Source organism: Tursiops truncatus, chromosome 20 (assembly GCF_011762595.2).
Source record: "Tursiops truncatus isolate mTurTru1 chromosome 20, mTurTru1.mat.Y, whole genome shotgun sequence".
NCBI lineage: Eukaryota > Metazoa > Chordata > Mammalia > Artiodactyla > Delphinidae > Tursiops > Tursiops truncatus.
Genome location: NC_047053.1, coordinates 14,106,435 through 14,120,716, shown reverse-complemented (window position 1 = coordinate 14,120,716; position 14,282 = coordinate 14,106,435). Strand labels below are relative to the sequence as shown.

The following is a 14,282-nucleotide window of genomic DNA, read 5'->3' as shown; positions in this document are numbered from 1 at the left end:
AAAGGAAAAACTGAGGCCATCAGGTGGAAACCCTCAACTTCCTGCCGAAGGCCTACAAAAATATCTGTCTAAAAAAAAAAAAAAAAAAAAAAAATGTCTGTCTGCACCCACCTGCGCCTCCTTTCCTCCTGCCGTCTGAAGCTAATTCCCCTCCTGGGGAATAGATAAAATAGATAACTGATGAGCACCTACTGTATAGCTCAGGGAACTTTACTCAGTGCTCTGTGGTGACCTAAATGGGAAGGAAATTCAAAAAGAGAGGGGTTATATGCATATGTATAGCTGACTCACTTTTCTGTACTAGTGGAAACTAACACAGCATTGTAAAGCAGCTATACCTCAATAAAAATTAATTAAAAAGTAAAAAATAAAATAATTCCCTGCTGGACTGGGAAGCCCCTCCCCTCCCATCTCTTACAAAACCTACACTTTGTCCCTCGCTCTCCTGTATTTTAAAAAATTTTTTTTTGAAATAGACTATCTTTTAAAAATAATTCTAGATTTACAGAAAAATTGAGAGGATAGTACAGAGAATTTCCATATGCTCTGCACCCAGTTTTCTTTATTATTAACCTCTTACCAGGTACATTTGTTACAATTAATGAACCCATATTGATATTATTATTATTATTATTATTAACTAAAGTCCATAGTTTATTCATATTTCCTTAATTTCCTAATGTTCCTTATCTGTTCCAGGATCCCATCCTGGATACCACATCACATTTATTTGGTGGAATTTCAAATTATTTGGAATTCTTCTGCACCGGAGGTTTGTCTCTTCTCTCCTATTCATTCATTCATTTCATTGTGGGCTCATCAATATTTATCTTGTAAAATTTAATATAACTTTGGTTTAATACTACTTTATTTTGTTGCTTATTTATTTTGTTGCTTTATTTTGTTTCTCTCTCAAATATTTTTAACTTCTTCCTTCTCTGGTGTCAGACACATAGGGATATTATGAAGGCTTGTTCCATGATATTTATCGCAGCACTATTTCAAATAGCAAATATGGGAAATAACCTAAATGTCTATCAGTTGGGTTAGAATGATTAAATGAGTTTTGGGTATAACCATTTTATGAAATACTAGGTAGCTCCCCCCAACTCCCTGTCACTTTCTTTCAGTGAAATAGATCTTTGTATACACCTGCATGGAAAAATATAGTGATTAAGGCCACGGGCTCTGGAGACAGGCTGAGTTCAAATTTTGGTACTATGGCCTTGGGCAAGTTACTTAACCTCTCTGAGCATCAACTTTTTTAATCCATAAAATGGTGATTACAAAAAAAAAAGGTAATGACAAGAGAATCTATTTTGTGGGATTGTTGTGAGAATTAAATAATACATGGAAAGTGCCCAGAACTATGCCTGGCACATGGTAAGCTTCAATAAATGTTCATTATTATTGGTATTATTATGGAAAGATCTCCAAGACATTGTGTTGAGTAAAAGGGGCAAGTTGAAGAAAAATACTTAAAGCATATTACCATATGGTATACGTATTCATTACATAATAATAGGTAACACCATATGCATATAAAATGTGACACTGGATCAAGTCTATTCCATATGAGGGGGAAAAGTCTCCCTCTGGCCGGCATCTCCTGCCATGTATGCTCCTAGAGGGAATAGTTTCTATTTATATCTCTTTATCCCAGCAACTGGGAGAACTGTGGGACAGTAATAGTAATAAAAATAGCTAACATTTATTACTCTTGGCTCTTGCCATGAGCCAGACCCTGTGCTAAGCTCATTTTATGGATTCTTTCATTTATTTCTCCCAAAAAGCCTATGCAGTAGTTGCTTCTATTACCTCCATTTCACAGATGGGGAAAGTGAGGCCTAGAGAGGTTTAGAGCTAGCTAGCAAGCAGTGGAGCCAGGATTCAAACCCAGGCAGTTAGACCTTCCATAATCCTTTACCTAGATTCCCCAATTTTTAGCATGTTGTCTCATTTGCATTATTATTCATTTGCTCTTTATATATGTATATATTTATGGTTTTTTCCTCCTGAACAATTCAAAAGTTACAGACATCCTATCCTGCTCCTTTTACCCCTAAAGACTTCCATGTGTATTTCCTACGAACAAAGACGTTCTCTTACATAACCTGAGTACGATTGTCAAAATAATCAATACTATTATCTAATCTACAGTCCATATGCAGATTTGTCAATTGCCTCATGAATGTCCTTTTGAGCTCTGTATTTTTCCCCCCTGGTCCGTGCATTGCGTTTGGTTGTCATGTCTTTTTAGCCTCCTTTAACTGGGGGCAGCCTTTCCCTGTCAGAGGCCTCACTCTCAATCCCCATGTCACAGGGGTGAAGCTTAGCAGAGCAGGCATGGCACCTTTGTTTATTCGGGAAGTGCTACAGAAGTTTTCAAAGCAATGACTATCTCACTTATGCAAATAAAATTGAGTCCCAGGTCTACAAGACTCAGACTGATGGGTCTTTTCCTAAGAACAGAAAAACTCCCCCCTGTGCATGAAGTTGAGGCCAGCAGATATTATCAGAGGTATGCAAACTGCCTCAGAATTAGGGGTCTAGTGGTTGAGGGAAAGGCAAAGAGAAGTCTTCACAGGCTGCTGAAACCTGGCAAGCATTGGGGGCACCTGTGAGAGGTGGAAAGTCAAGCCTTTCCTCATCCCCTCCAAGGCTATGTGGTCTCTGACTCTCTTGCCTGAAGCTGTTCCGGCGTCAAGGGGCCAAAGAGCCTTCGAGAGAGGCGTGAACTGCATCCACAAAGGAATTGCTGCTCCAGACCGCCACCTTCACCCACAGAGGAGCTGGTGGGGGTTTCTGGTTGTTTTCCTGACACCCATTCCCTCTTCTCCCACCAAAATGATCTTAATTTTCTGTTAGAGGTTCACTGCTCTTTCATTCTCAGCACACTGGGTGGGATCCCGTCAGGAGGTCTCATCCTCTTGGCCGTAGTACATGGTTCAGGTGTGGGCAGTTGCCAGCCAAAGGCAATCAGATAGCCAGAGACGTTTGCTGGAGCTTCCAGGAATCTCAAGCCTCCATCGTCCTGTGTGGAAATTGCCTGAGTAGACTCACCTGCTGGATAGGCAAGAGCCTGGCTCCAGCTCTGGGGGATGGTTATTTCCATCTGGCAAACCATGGGGGAGAGCAGGCCTGAGAATGGAGCTAGCATCAAGGAAGGAGAGCCAGGAAGGTTGGTAAGAGAAAACCCAGGTTCCTGGTCACGTTATTTGAAGACTAGATCAAGCCAGATTTAAAAATCTACCCACACTGTTCAGTTACGTGAGCCAAAATAGTCTCTTTATTATTTAAGTAGTGCCTTTAGATGGAATTGTTGTTTGTAATGTAAAGAGTCCTAATGAATACAGGTGGTCAGATTCCATTGATTCTATTTAATGGGTATTTCTTGATCATCAGGCTTTTCCTGAGGGGCTGGGGAAATGCAAAGATAAACAAGAGGGGGTCCTGTCCTTAAAGAGCCCCTTTTCAGTCTGGAGAAGAGGACGAGGGAAGAGAAGGATGGCTTGAACTTGAACCCTGCCTCTGAAATGCAAATATTCCTCCGAGGAGTTCACACAGCTCCTATAATCAATTAATAGACTCACCCTAAGCAGCCCAGCTATGAAAGCCCATCTCTGGATATTGCTGGAGACGCTGCTGGAGAGAATTAACATCTGATAGTTTTGCTCTAAGGATTTGGGATTGAGTAAGTCAATGTGTCCATCAGGGAAATAGCAGCCGAGGAAAACCCAAATCCCACATCGTTCAATGTGGTCAGCAAGGCTTTACTTTCGATTTTCAAGAACGAGGCGCCAATTTTGCACCTGAAAGCTGCCCGATCTGACCTTGCTAAACAGCAAAATGAAGAGCATCCTTACACAACTGATAAAATAAAGGCAGTTAGGTTACAAGACAAACTGTCATTACAGATGAACCCAGCTTGGTCTTTTAATTTTTTTGGCCGTGCCATGGGCCATGTGGGATCTTAATTCCCCGACCGGGGATCGAACGCGCATCCCCTGCATTGGAAGCGCGGTCTTAACCACTGGACCACCAGGGAAGTCCTCAGGCTTGATGTTTTTAAAAAATCAAAGTTTTCGGGCTTCCCTGGTGGCGCAGTGGTTGAGAGTCTGCCTGCCAGTGCAGGGGACACGGGTTCGTGCCCCGGTCCGGGAAGATCCCACATGCCGCAGAGTGGCTGGGCCCGTGAGCCATGGCCTCGGAGCCTGCGTGTCCGGAGCCTGTGCTCCGCAACGGGAGAGGCCACAACAGTGAGAGGCCTGCGCGTACCGCAAAAAAAAAAAAAAAAAAAAAAAAAAAAAACAAAGTTTTCAAGAAAAATTCCAGCTCTGCAAGCCCAGATGTTTCTGTATCCTAGAAACATCCTAAAGAATGAAGAGATACGACACAAAACGAATGCTATCAAATGCTCCCTTTGGCGGCACATCTGCTAAAATTAGAAAAATACAGAGGAGATGAACAGGGCCCCTGTGCAAGGATGAGACCCAAATTCCTGAAGCATCTCGTATTTTTCAGGTACACTCATCACACACACAAAACAGTGACTGTGTGAGGAGATGTATGTTAATTACCTTGACTGTAGTCATTTCACTATGTATATCAAATCACCATGTTGGACCCCTTAAATATATACAGTTTTTATTTATTGAATAAAATTTATAAAGAGAGAAAGAAAAGAGTCATCACCATAAAAACGACCAAACAAACAACCAAACAAAATGCTATCAAGATAACCTTCCTCTCACTGGAAGACACAAAATAGTGTAAAGTAGTTGCTGGAATCCCTAAGCATTACAAGGTTCTCCTCCTGTTTCTGGTGAATTCACAGCAGTGAAAAATGAATATTTTGCTTTTTTTTTTTTAAATTTTCTTTCTTTAAGGCAGCCTGTTATCTGGGATCAAATAAGAACCTGAACAGGAAAAGAGGCCAGACCCAGTGAGGTGCCTTGTGGTCAGGCACCCCAGAGAAACAGAACCAATAGGAAATTGTGATATTGTGATTTATAATAAGAAGTATGTAGTTGGTGTTCATCCCCATTCCTGGCACAAAGCCCCTAAAACCCTTGGAATTTCCTAAGTGATGAGAGTTATAAACATGTCTACTGTTGTATTAATGAGGTGACTATTAGACTGTATCTTAGGATGGGGGCTGGTTGCCAGGAGAACCAACCATGTGATTAGAGTATTGGAACTTTCAGTCCCCAGTTCCTCTGGGGAGGGGAGAGGGGCTGGAAGTTGAACGCATTGCCAATGGCCAGTGATTTAATCAATCATAACTCTGTAAGGAAGCCTCCGTCAAACCCCAAATGGTTGGGTTCAGAGAGCTTCCAGGATGGTGAACACATGGAGATTTGGAGAGAGTGGCACACCGTGCCCTTTGCCCATACCTTTCCCTATGCATCTCTTCTTCCTGGCTGTTCCTGAGTTCTAGGCAATAAGCCAGTACTATAGTAAGTAAAATGTTTCAGAGTTCTGTGAACAGCTTTAGCAAATTAATTGAACCTTAGGAGGGTCATTGGAACCTCCAGTCTATAGCCAGTCAGTCAGAAGCACAGGTGACAACCTAGACTTTTGATTGGCATCTGAAGTGGCGGGGCGGGGGGTACAGCCTTATAGGACTGAGCCCTTAACCTGTGGGAGCTGATGCTACCTCCAAGTAAATAGTATCAGAATTCAGCTAGTGTCAGAGAATTTTTTGGTGTGTGGGAAAAGGCCACATGTCAAAACTGGGTGCAGAATTGGAGTTTCTGGTGCAGAAAACTGTGTTGGGTATGGAGGAAGCTGGGTCAGGTTGACTGGAGACAAAAGGACCAGCAAAGGCAAAAGATACTGCACCAGTTCAGGCAAAAGATAATGGATAATGGAGGCCTGAATTAGAGGTGGAGCAGTAGGGTGGATGGGGAAGAGGGAGTAGATTTTTAAATAGACAAGACTTGGTGCTCGATTGGATGAAAGGAGTGAAAAAAGGGGAAAGTCTAGAATGACTCCAAGGTTTCTGGCTCAAGCAACTTAAGTTGTCAAGGAATTGCCTGAAATAGGCAACTTTGGAGGAGGAACGAGTCTTGAGAAGAAAATGAGCTTAGTTTTGGAAACGTTGACGTTGGGGTGATTGTGGGACATCCAAGTGGAGATATTCACAACAGGCAGAGGGTTAAAGAAGCGCGAAGCCCGAGGGAGAGGTGAGTGTGGGGATATAGACTGGAGAGTCATCAGCACATGCTGGTGGCCCTTAACACCAGGTGAGTGGATGAAATTGCCCAGGGGAAACGTGTAGAGTGAGAACAGCGGTGAGTCATTAAGAACGTTAAAGTAGTAGGTGGTAAAGAGGACCCTCAAAGGAAGCTGAAGACGGAGGTCAGAGAGGTGGAGAGGAAACCACGAGAGAAGATTCATGGAAACCAGTGAGTAGCACATTTCAAGAAGGTAGCCACGGTCGTGAGCTAGAGGCTCTGGAGAAGTCAAGTAAGATGATTAACCGTCGGGTACCGGCTGGATTCTGAGGTGGTTTCAAGATACAAGGAAGGGACTTAATTTACCTTAGGACAGTGGTTCTCAAACCTTAGCGTGCATCAGAATCCCCCAGAGGGCTTGTTTAGAACATGCCTGCCTTCCAGAATTTCTGATTCAGTAGGTCTGGGGCAGGGCCTGAAAATGTGCATTTCTAACAAGTTCCCAGGTGGTCCTCATGCTGCCATCTCAGGACCACACTGTGAGAACTACCGCCTTCAGCGTTACCATCCTCAGGGAAGTGAGGTAGCAGGGACGCCTTCATGGCAGCCACACAGTGACCCAGGGACACAGGGAGAACTAGGACACTGGCTCGTTGGAATTCCAGTCATGGAGGAGGTTCTGGTCTAACAGAGGGTTGAGAAGACAGGCCCCCTCTGCACAGAGTGAGGCCAGTTTCCCTCCCGGCAGCCATACCTGAGAGGGCATCACCCTTACGAAGGGCAATTTGGCAACAGCTATCAACGTAGCACTTGTATATTCCCTTTGACCCAGCAATCCTACTTTTGTGTAAAATAAGAATATAAATGTTTATATATAAATATATGTACATACTTGCAATTAAAGAAATTCTTTTTTTTTTTTTTTTTGCATGAAAAAATTCTTGAAGGATAAATGAGAAATAATAGTGGTTTCAGAGACCGGGGTGGGGTAGGACTGGAAGGATGGAGAACAGAGGTGGGAGATGAACATTTTACTGAATACTCTTTTATGCTTTTTTTAAAAAGCATTTGGACCATGTGACTCTATTATCTTTTTAAAATAGACTTTATTGTTTAGAACAGTTTTAGATGCACAGCAACACTGAGCAGAAGATACAGAGATTTCCCATATGCCCCCTGCCCCAGCACATGCACCGCCTCCCCATTATCCACATCCCCCATCACAGGGGTGCATTTGTTACAGTCGATGGACCAACACTGACACATCATTACCACCCAAAGTCCACAGTTTACATTAGGCTTCATCCTTGGCTTTGTATATCCTGTGGGTTTGGTTAAATGCACGATGACATGTACCCACCATTATAGTATCATACAGAGTAGCTTCACTGCCCTAAAACCCTCTGTGCTCTGCCTGTTCATCCCTCCTCCCCCCACCCCCTTCCCCTGGCAACTAAGTGTTAATCTTTTTTTTTTTTTTGCGGTAGGCGGGCCTCTCACTGTTGTGGCCTCTCCCGTTGCGGAGCACAGGCTCCGGACACGCAGGCTCAGCGGCCATGGCTCACGGGCCCAGCCGCTCCGCAGCATGTGGGATCTTCCCGGACCGGGGCACGAACGCGCGTCCCCTGCATCGGCAGGCAGACTCTCAACCACTGCGCCACCAGGGAAGCCCTGTTAATCTTTTTAAAACTTAAAAATGTTTATTATTCAAAGAAATAGACTAATATCTTCAGTCCTGCTGCCTGGGTTTGGATCTCTTCCCTACCATGGCTGTGTAACCCGTGGCACATGGATTAACTTGCTTAAGCCTCTGTTTTCTTATCTGTAAAGTGGAGATGCTAATAGTATCTATGTTGTAAGACTGCTGAAAGATAATCTAAAATTTGAGAAGCATTCAGCCGGGCACCTGGCACTTAGTAAACACAAATCCAGGTACATACCATGGTTATCATCTGTCATCTTGTCATCTCTGTGGAGGCTGCCTTTCATCGTCCCAGTGTGCATCTCACATTCATCCCTCCAGAGAAAATCTGATTGGGTGACGTTGTCGTTATCCAATATGGAGCATCTCTGTTAGACAGACTCTTACAGACCCATATCATGGGTGGTTGGTCATTTTGATGTCCAGCCTACCCATAGCCACTTCGGGCTTGGGCCCACCCCCCAGACTAAACCACTGGCACCAGAAGCATAGTCCAGTGATATGACACAAGACAGAACAAGAACTGCCCCCCACCGATGTAACCAATTTCCTCAGAGGAGGGCTCTGGGGGTAGCAGGCACTCAGAACTCTTTGGCTTGTGCAGTACAGTTGGTTAGGAAAGGAAAAGAATCCAGAAAGAGCCTGGAAGAAAATGAGGGGGGACTTCCCTGGCGGTCCAGTGGCTAAGACTATGTGCTCCCAGTGCAGGGGGCCCGGGGTTCGATCCCTGGTCAGGGAACTAGGTCCCACATGCCACAACTAAAGATCCCGCGCGCCGCAACTAAGACCCAGCACAGCCAAATAAATAAATAATTTTTTTTTTAATGAGGGAACAAGGGATTAAAAACTCTATTATTATTGGTTTAGGGTTGCTGGGAGGATTAATGGAATCAATCCACATACAGTATTTCTCGAAGTGCTGGGTGAACTGTAAGCACTCAATATATGGTAGCCTTGAGGATGGCAGTGATGATGGTGGTGATGACGATTATGACTGTTATCAGGTCTATTTGAGGCTGAAGAACAGGTACAGGTAGAATGATGGGGAGAGGGAGATAAAGGACGGATTGTACTCAAGAGAAAGGCCATTAGGGTTTAAGGTTTCAAAGCAGGAGTAGCTCCTGGGGATGTAACAGCCCAAGCCGAGGTCCTAAGAGTGGCAGTGTGACATGCATACACCTGGCAGCTCCGTCCTCCCTGCACCTACAGATAGACTGAGTGTCCAAGATCTGTATTCTCCTAGGGTCTCACGCAGTGCCCACTCCTCCTGCCTCGGATCCATGGGGAGTGCTCTGCCACTACCTGGTGCCTTTTCAGAGGTACCCAATTCTCTCCCCTCCTAGGACTTCAGAAAGGGGCCAGTGTTTGAGGTCCTCCTGCCTGCAGAGCCACTGGATGGCACGTACTGGCAACTGGTGTGAGCTTGGGCTGCGGGGGAGGTTCCAGAACAGGAGACTATTTATAGCCTGGCACAGATGCCCAGTTCCCAGCTAAGGGAGGGGGCGTGGTAGATGGGAAGCAATCGTGCTTCCATCGTTTATTATTTTATTAACCACTTAGGAGACTGTATGCAGTGAGCATCACCTGGTTTCATCTCTAGTTTTCCTGTTTGCGATTCCTTCCTGCTTTTTACCTCAAGAACAACATTCTTCCCCAGGGGCCAAAGAGGGGCCAGGGAGAAAATGAAATTGACCAAGTGACAATGAATGACGGCAAAGAAGGGATAAATATTCATCCGGCTCCATCAGCAGTGGGAGTGGGTCCAAAAAAACACTTAGCCTCACAAATTGCTCACTTATCCTCCCCATAGTGAGTTTGCTCCAAATGGTTTGGAAAACTATTGCCGCTAATCAAAGGCGTCAGGCCCTTTGCTGGAAGGGGGCCAAGCACGGGCCCAGCAAGAGTCTGAATTGTGCCTGGATTCATTATCTAGTCCAACATTTTAGTGGTAGGTTTTTGTTTGATTTCAAAGTGAGATGGTTAGGTCATTATTTGTTAAATTATAGCTTTTAATTAGCAGCTCGATTAAAATGAAAAGCCTAAGAGAGGCTCACATGCCTCTACGTTTTTGTTTGGAATTTATAATTGTTGCTATTTGGAAAAGATTAGCTGGGGGCGTTAAAGTTTGTTTGTTTGTTTGTTTTAAAGAAAATCCTCAAATTATATGCTGTTGGGGAGGGAGTGATGGGGGATGCCAGTAAGCTAGATACAAAGACCTTACACGAATGCTATCTGTATTATTACCCATGCCCAGTGTTCTTATATTTGCAGAAAAAGAGGGGGGACAGATGTTTTATAATAATTCATACATTTTCCCCCAGGTTGAGCCCAAGATGGGAACTGAGGCATTAAGGGGTAGTGAATTTGCCAGAAGAGTGGTTAGCCAAGGCCCTGGTTACAGATGGAGTTTTGTTCACCGCTTACCCACTCCTGATTCCCCCAGAAGGTTGGGAAGATGGGGGGCCCTTGATCAGCCTTGGTAGATTTCTTCCCCTTGGCAATTTGGTTTCTGCATTTGGGAGGAACGAGGAACATTCCTTATTCCTTGCCCCAACTTTGCGGCCATCATCCCACCTGGTTTAGCCCTTGTTCCGCTAGTTGCAGAACAATCTTAGATCCAGCAGGGGGCGCGCCACTGCCTGATTTAGAGCTCGAGCCTCCCTCCCTTGCGAAACCACACCCCCACCATCTGCACAGAAAGTGTGCTTTTCTTCCCGTCTCTGTGTTGGTTTTCCTTCTCTGGTAACAGCAAGGATGTAGATTACAATCTCTGCACGTTGGGCCTCGGGCTGGGAGCGGCTGTCAAGGCAAGCGCCTTGGTTTTCTTCATCTTTTCACACCCAAAGAGAGCATCGCCGCCCACCCCATGGGGGCTAAGGCAGAGAGAGGACCCCCGGTGTCTGAGCCATTTCCCTCAAGACTCCTTTGCTTTGTGCTCTGCAGGTCCCACCGACAGCAGGTGGGAAGCGTCTCTAGAGCGCGGGGTGAGCCCGCATCCATCATCCCTCATCCGGTCTCCTGTGGTGCTCGGGCATCTTGTACCATTGGGCCACAAATGCCATTAGAGCAAAGATCAGGGTTGTCCTCTGATCTATTACCGACACATGTATCACGGATACATGATACATAATGAATGAATGAATGAATTCATATAAACCTTTCTTTAATTATTTCATTCTTTCATGTACTGAGCAAGCACTCTGTGCCAGACACTGAGGAATCAGAGATTAAAATATAATCCCAGTCTTCAAGGAGATTATAGCCTGGAGACAGAGACAGACATGAATCTGGGCAACTAGAATTTCCAGCTTCCCCTAGTTAGTGGTTAACTAACTTCATTTAGCCAGCAAAATCACACCAGTCACATAGTAAGGATACATACTGGCTGGACATGACAACATCCTTCTGAAATTCAACCACCTCTTACCTTGGCAGTGAACTTGACTCCCACCCTCTTTCCCAGGGTTGGTTCCAGTTCAGATGCCCTTAGTCTCCTATTACTCTGAAGCTCCAGATTACGCTCTACGTCCCATATCTCCTGTGGAACCAGGCCACCTTGCCGAGGTCACTTTTGACCCAAAGCCCTTTGGCTGTGCGTCAGGGTCTCTGTGAGTGATTTTTCCCTCAGGAGGGGAGATGTGAAAATAGCCCATTAATAAATAACACTTTGTCCTAAAGGACTTTTGGACGTATGCTGTTATTGATGTTTTGTTTGTTTTGATTTTGCTTTAGAGTATAGATTTGATGTTCCACCTCCCCATCTTGCTTTCATCTTTATTCTTAATGATCACATTTTATTCCACTTATAGGAGTAATCAAAGAGGTAAAACCCTCTGCCTGTGGGGAGAACAGCACAGATAAGAAGCCCAGAAATAGGAACTGTTTTCTGATGAGAAAATGTCCAATTTTATAGGAGATTAGCTTTGAGTATTGGAGGGAGGGTCATCATTATGGCCTGAAGCAACTATACGTTATCTCTAGAGTTCTGATGGCCAAGAAAGGTGGAATAAATGTTTGGGAAGTGTTTTAATATTTTGATCTCTGAAAAAGGCTAGAGCATGAAATAAGTAAACGAAAAGACTTTAACGCTTTTTGACTCTTGGAGCAAAAAAAAAAAAAAAAAAAACCCACAAAAAATTAACCTTTATAATTTCATGGTATTGAAATTTTACTAGAATTAAATTGTTTTAAATCACACAATTGCTCCAGCTCCAGCTGTGTGCGCTGGTGTGAATCAAATACTGTCTGTCATTTAGATTACATTTCTCCCCTCCATAGCCCCCCAGCAAGGGTCCCAATGACTACAATTAAAACCACTGCACTACATGGTTTCGCAAGGGAATTCTAACAAACCTTTAAAGAGAAGATAATCCCAGGGCTGTTTAAACATGCTGTATAGAAAAAAGAGGAACTTTTCCAAAATCTTTTAGAAATATGAGCACAAGACTGACACCAATCCAGTGAAGACTTCATTAAATATAAAAACATAGGTGCAGGTCATTAATTACTATTAATGCAAAAAGTTCAATTACAATATTAATAAAAGGAATATAGCATAGTAAAATTAATATATCATATGGAGTTTGTTCCGGGAATTCAAGGGTGGTTCAACATATAGACCTCTACTACCAAAACCCAGAACATCCTCTTCTGGTAGTAGTGGACTAGATAATTTAGAAGAATACTTTCCACAAAGAAAAATCTTTAAGTTAGACAAAGTATAACAAAAATATTTTAGTAAGAGTTAATAAGATAGGGATCAATTACCGAATGAGGTTCTGGGAGAGGTTGGGAAAGTGGGTTGGTGAGCAGAGCACTTGGGGTCACTTTTTCCAGAAAATGTGCTGAGAGTCTAAGATGTACTTTGTGCAGTCCCATAGGGATGGGGGACAAAAGATGGAATCCACCTAGAGTAGGGACTGTGGTTCCATCCCATAGTATTTAATTCAGATAGAATCTAGAAGCAGTGGGGGAATAGATTGATTTCTCAGTATGTAGTATTGGAACAACTGGGTAGCCACTTGAAAAACAAAGTTGGATTCAGACTTCACACTACATATGAGGATAAATTCCAATTGAATCAAAGTTCGAAATGGAAGAAAAATGAAATCATGAAAATAATAGAAGAAAATATGAGAGGATTCTAACTCCAAAGGGAGCAAGGCCTTTCTCATTATATCACAAAATCCAAAAGCCACTAAAAATAAATCGATACATTTGGCTACATAAAAAATGTTGCAATGCAAAATACAAACAAAGACAAATGATAAACTTGGAAAAATATGTTCAACTCAAATCACAGGCAAAGAGTTAATTATAATATTTACAGAGGAAAAGATTACTAGCCCAAGAGAAAAGTGGGCAAAAGATGGTCCACAGATGGTTCACAAAAAAGAAAAGAGAAATGACTCTTATTATAAAAAGATGCTCAACCCTAGTCATATGAGAAATGCAAATTAAAACCACATTGAGGTATCATTTTTCACCCATTATACTGGTAAAATCCAAAAATTTGAAATCAGACTGAATGGGTCAGAAAACAAGCATTCTCACACGTTACCAGAAAGAAGGTAAATTGACACCCCCTATCAAGGGCAATTTGTCAGTATTTATCAAAATTACAAATGTTTATACTCTGATCTAGCAGTCCCAGAATTTTTTCCTGCAGATATCCTTACACATGTGCAAAATGATATTCATAATTACGTAATGGCAAAAGAATGGAAACAGCTAAATGTTCAACAATAAAGGATTGGTTAAATAAATTATGGTCCCTCCATATGTTGGAATATTATACAGCTGTAAAAAGAGAGTAAGGAAATTCCTTATGTATTTTATGGAAAGTTCAGCAAGGTACGTTCTAACAAAAAAAGGCAAAGTCCGGAGCAGAGTGCTACCATTTGGGTAAAAAAAGAAAGAGAGAAAAATAACGTATACCCATAGTAGTTGGTATACACATAATTTTTCTAGAAGGATAAACAAAAAACTAAAATCAAGAGTCACCTATTAAGGGACATGGGCACTGAGTGGATGGGAAAAGGGTAGGAGGGAGACTTTTTACTACCTGTGTTTTGTTTTATTGGATGTTTGAACAATGTGGATGCCTTATTTATTTACACCTCTGAGGTGTAACGTTCAGTGTCATGGCCAACCTCCTAACCCACTATTAAAGTAGCAGATGGACTCTATTTCCCAGAAACCAGAAGAGATTGCCCTGAGATGAACTCTCTTCTGGCCAAAGGCACTGATTTCTAATCACCAGCTGGGCTTGGAATGCAGCTGACGTGGTTTATGAGACAGAATGGAGCTAACAGGCCCCTACTTCAATTTTACCTCTAACTTTGACGTAAGAAACAATTTTTTAATCGTGGTAAAATATACATAATATAGAAGTAACCATT

The 14,282-nt window shown here is 43.0% G+C and overlaps 1 non-coding gene across 1 annotated transcript; it reads left to right on the top strand.

The window, feature by feature from the left end:
* The first annotated feature begins 4,416 nt into the window (after positions 1-4,416).
* Positions 4,417-4,521, top strand: LOC117309827 (U6 spliceosomal RNA). Its single transcript, XR_004524118.1, has one exon. It is a non-coding gene; the product is annotated as a U6 spliceosomal RNA (small nuclear RNA).
* The last annotated feature ends 9,761 nt before the right edge of the window (positions 4,522-14,282 follow it).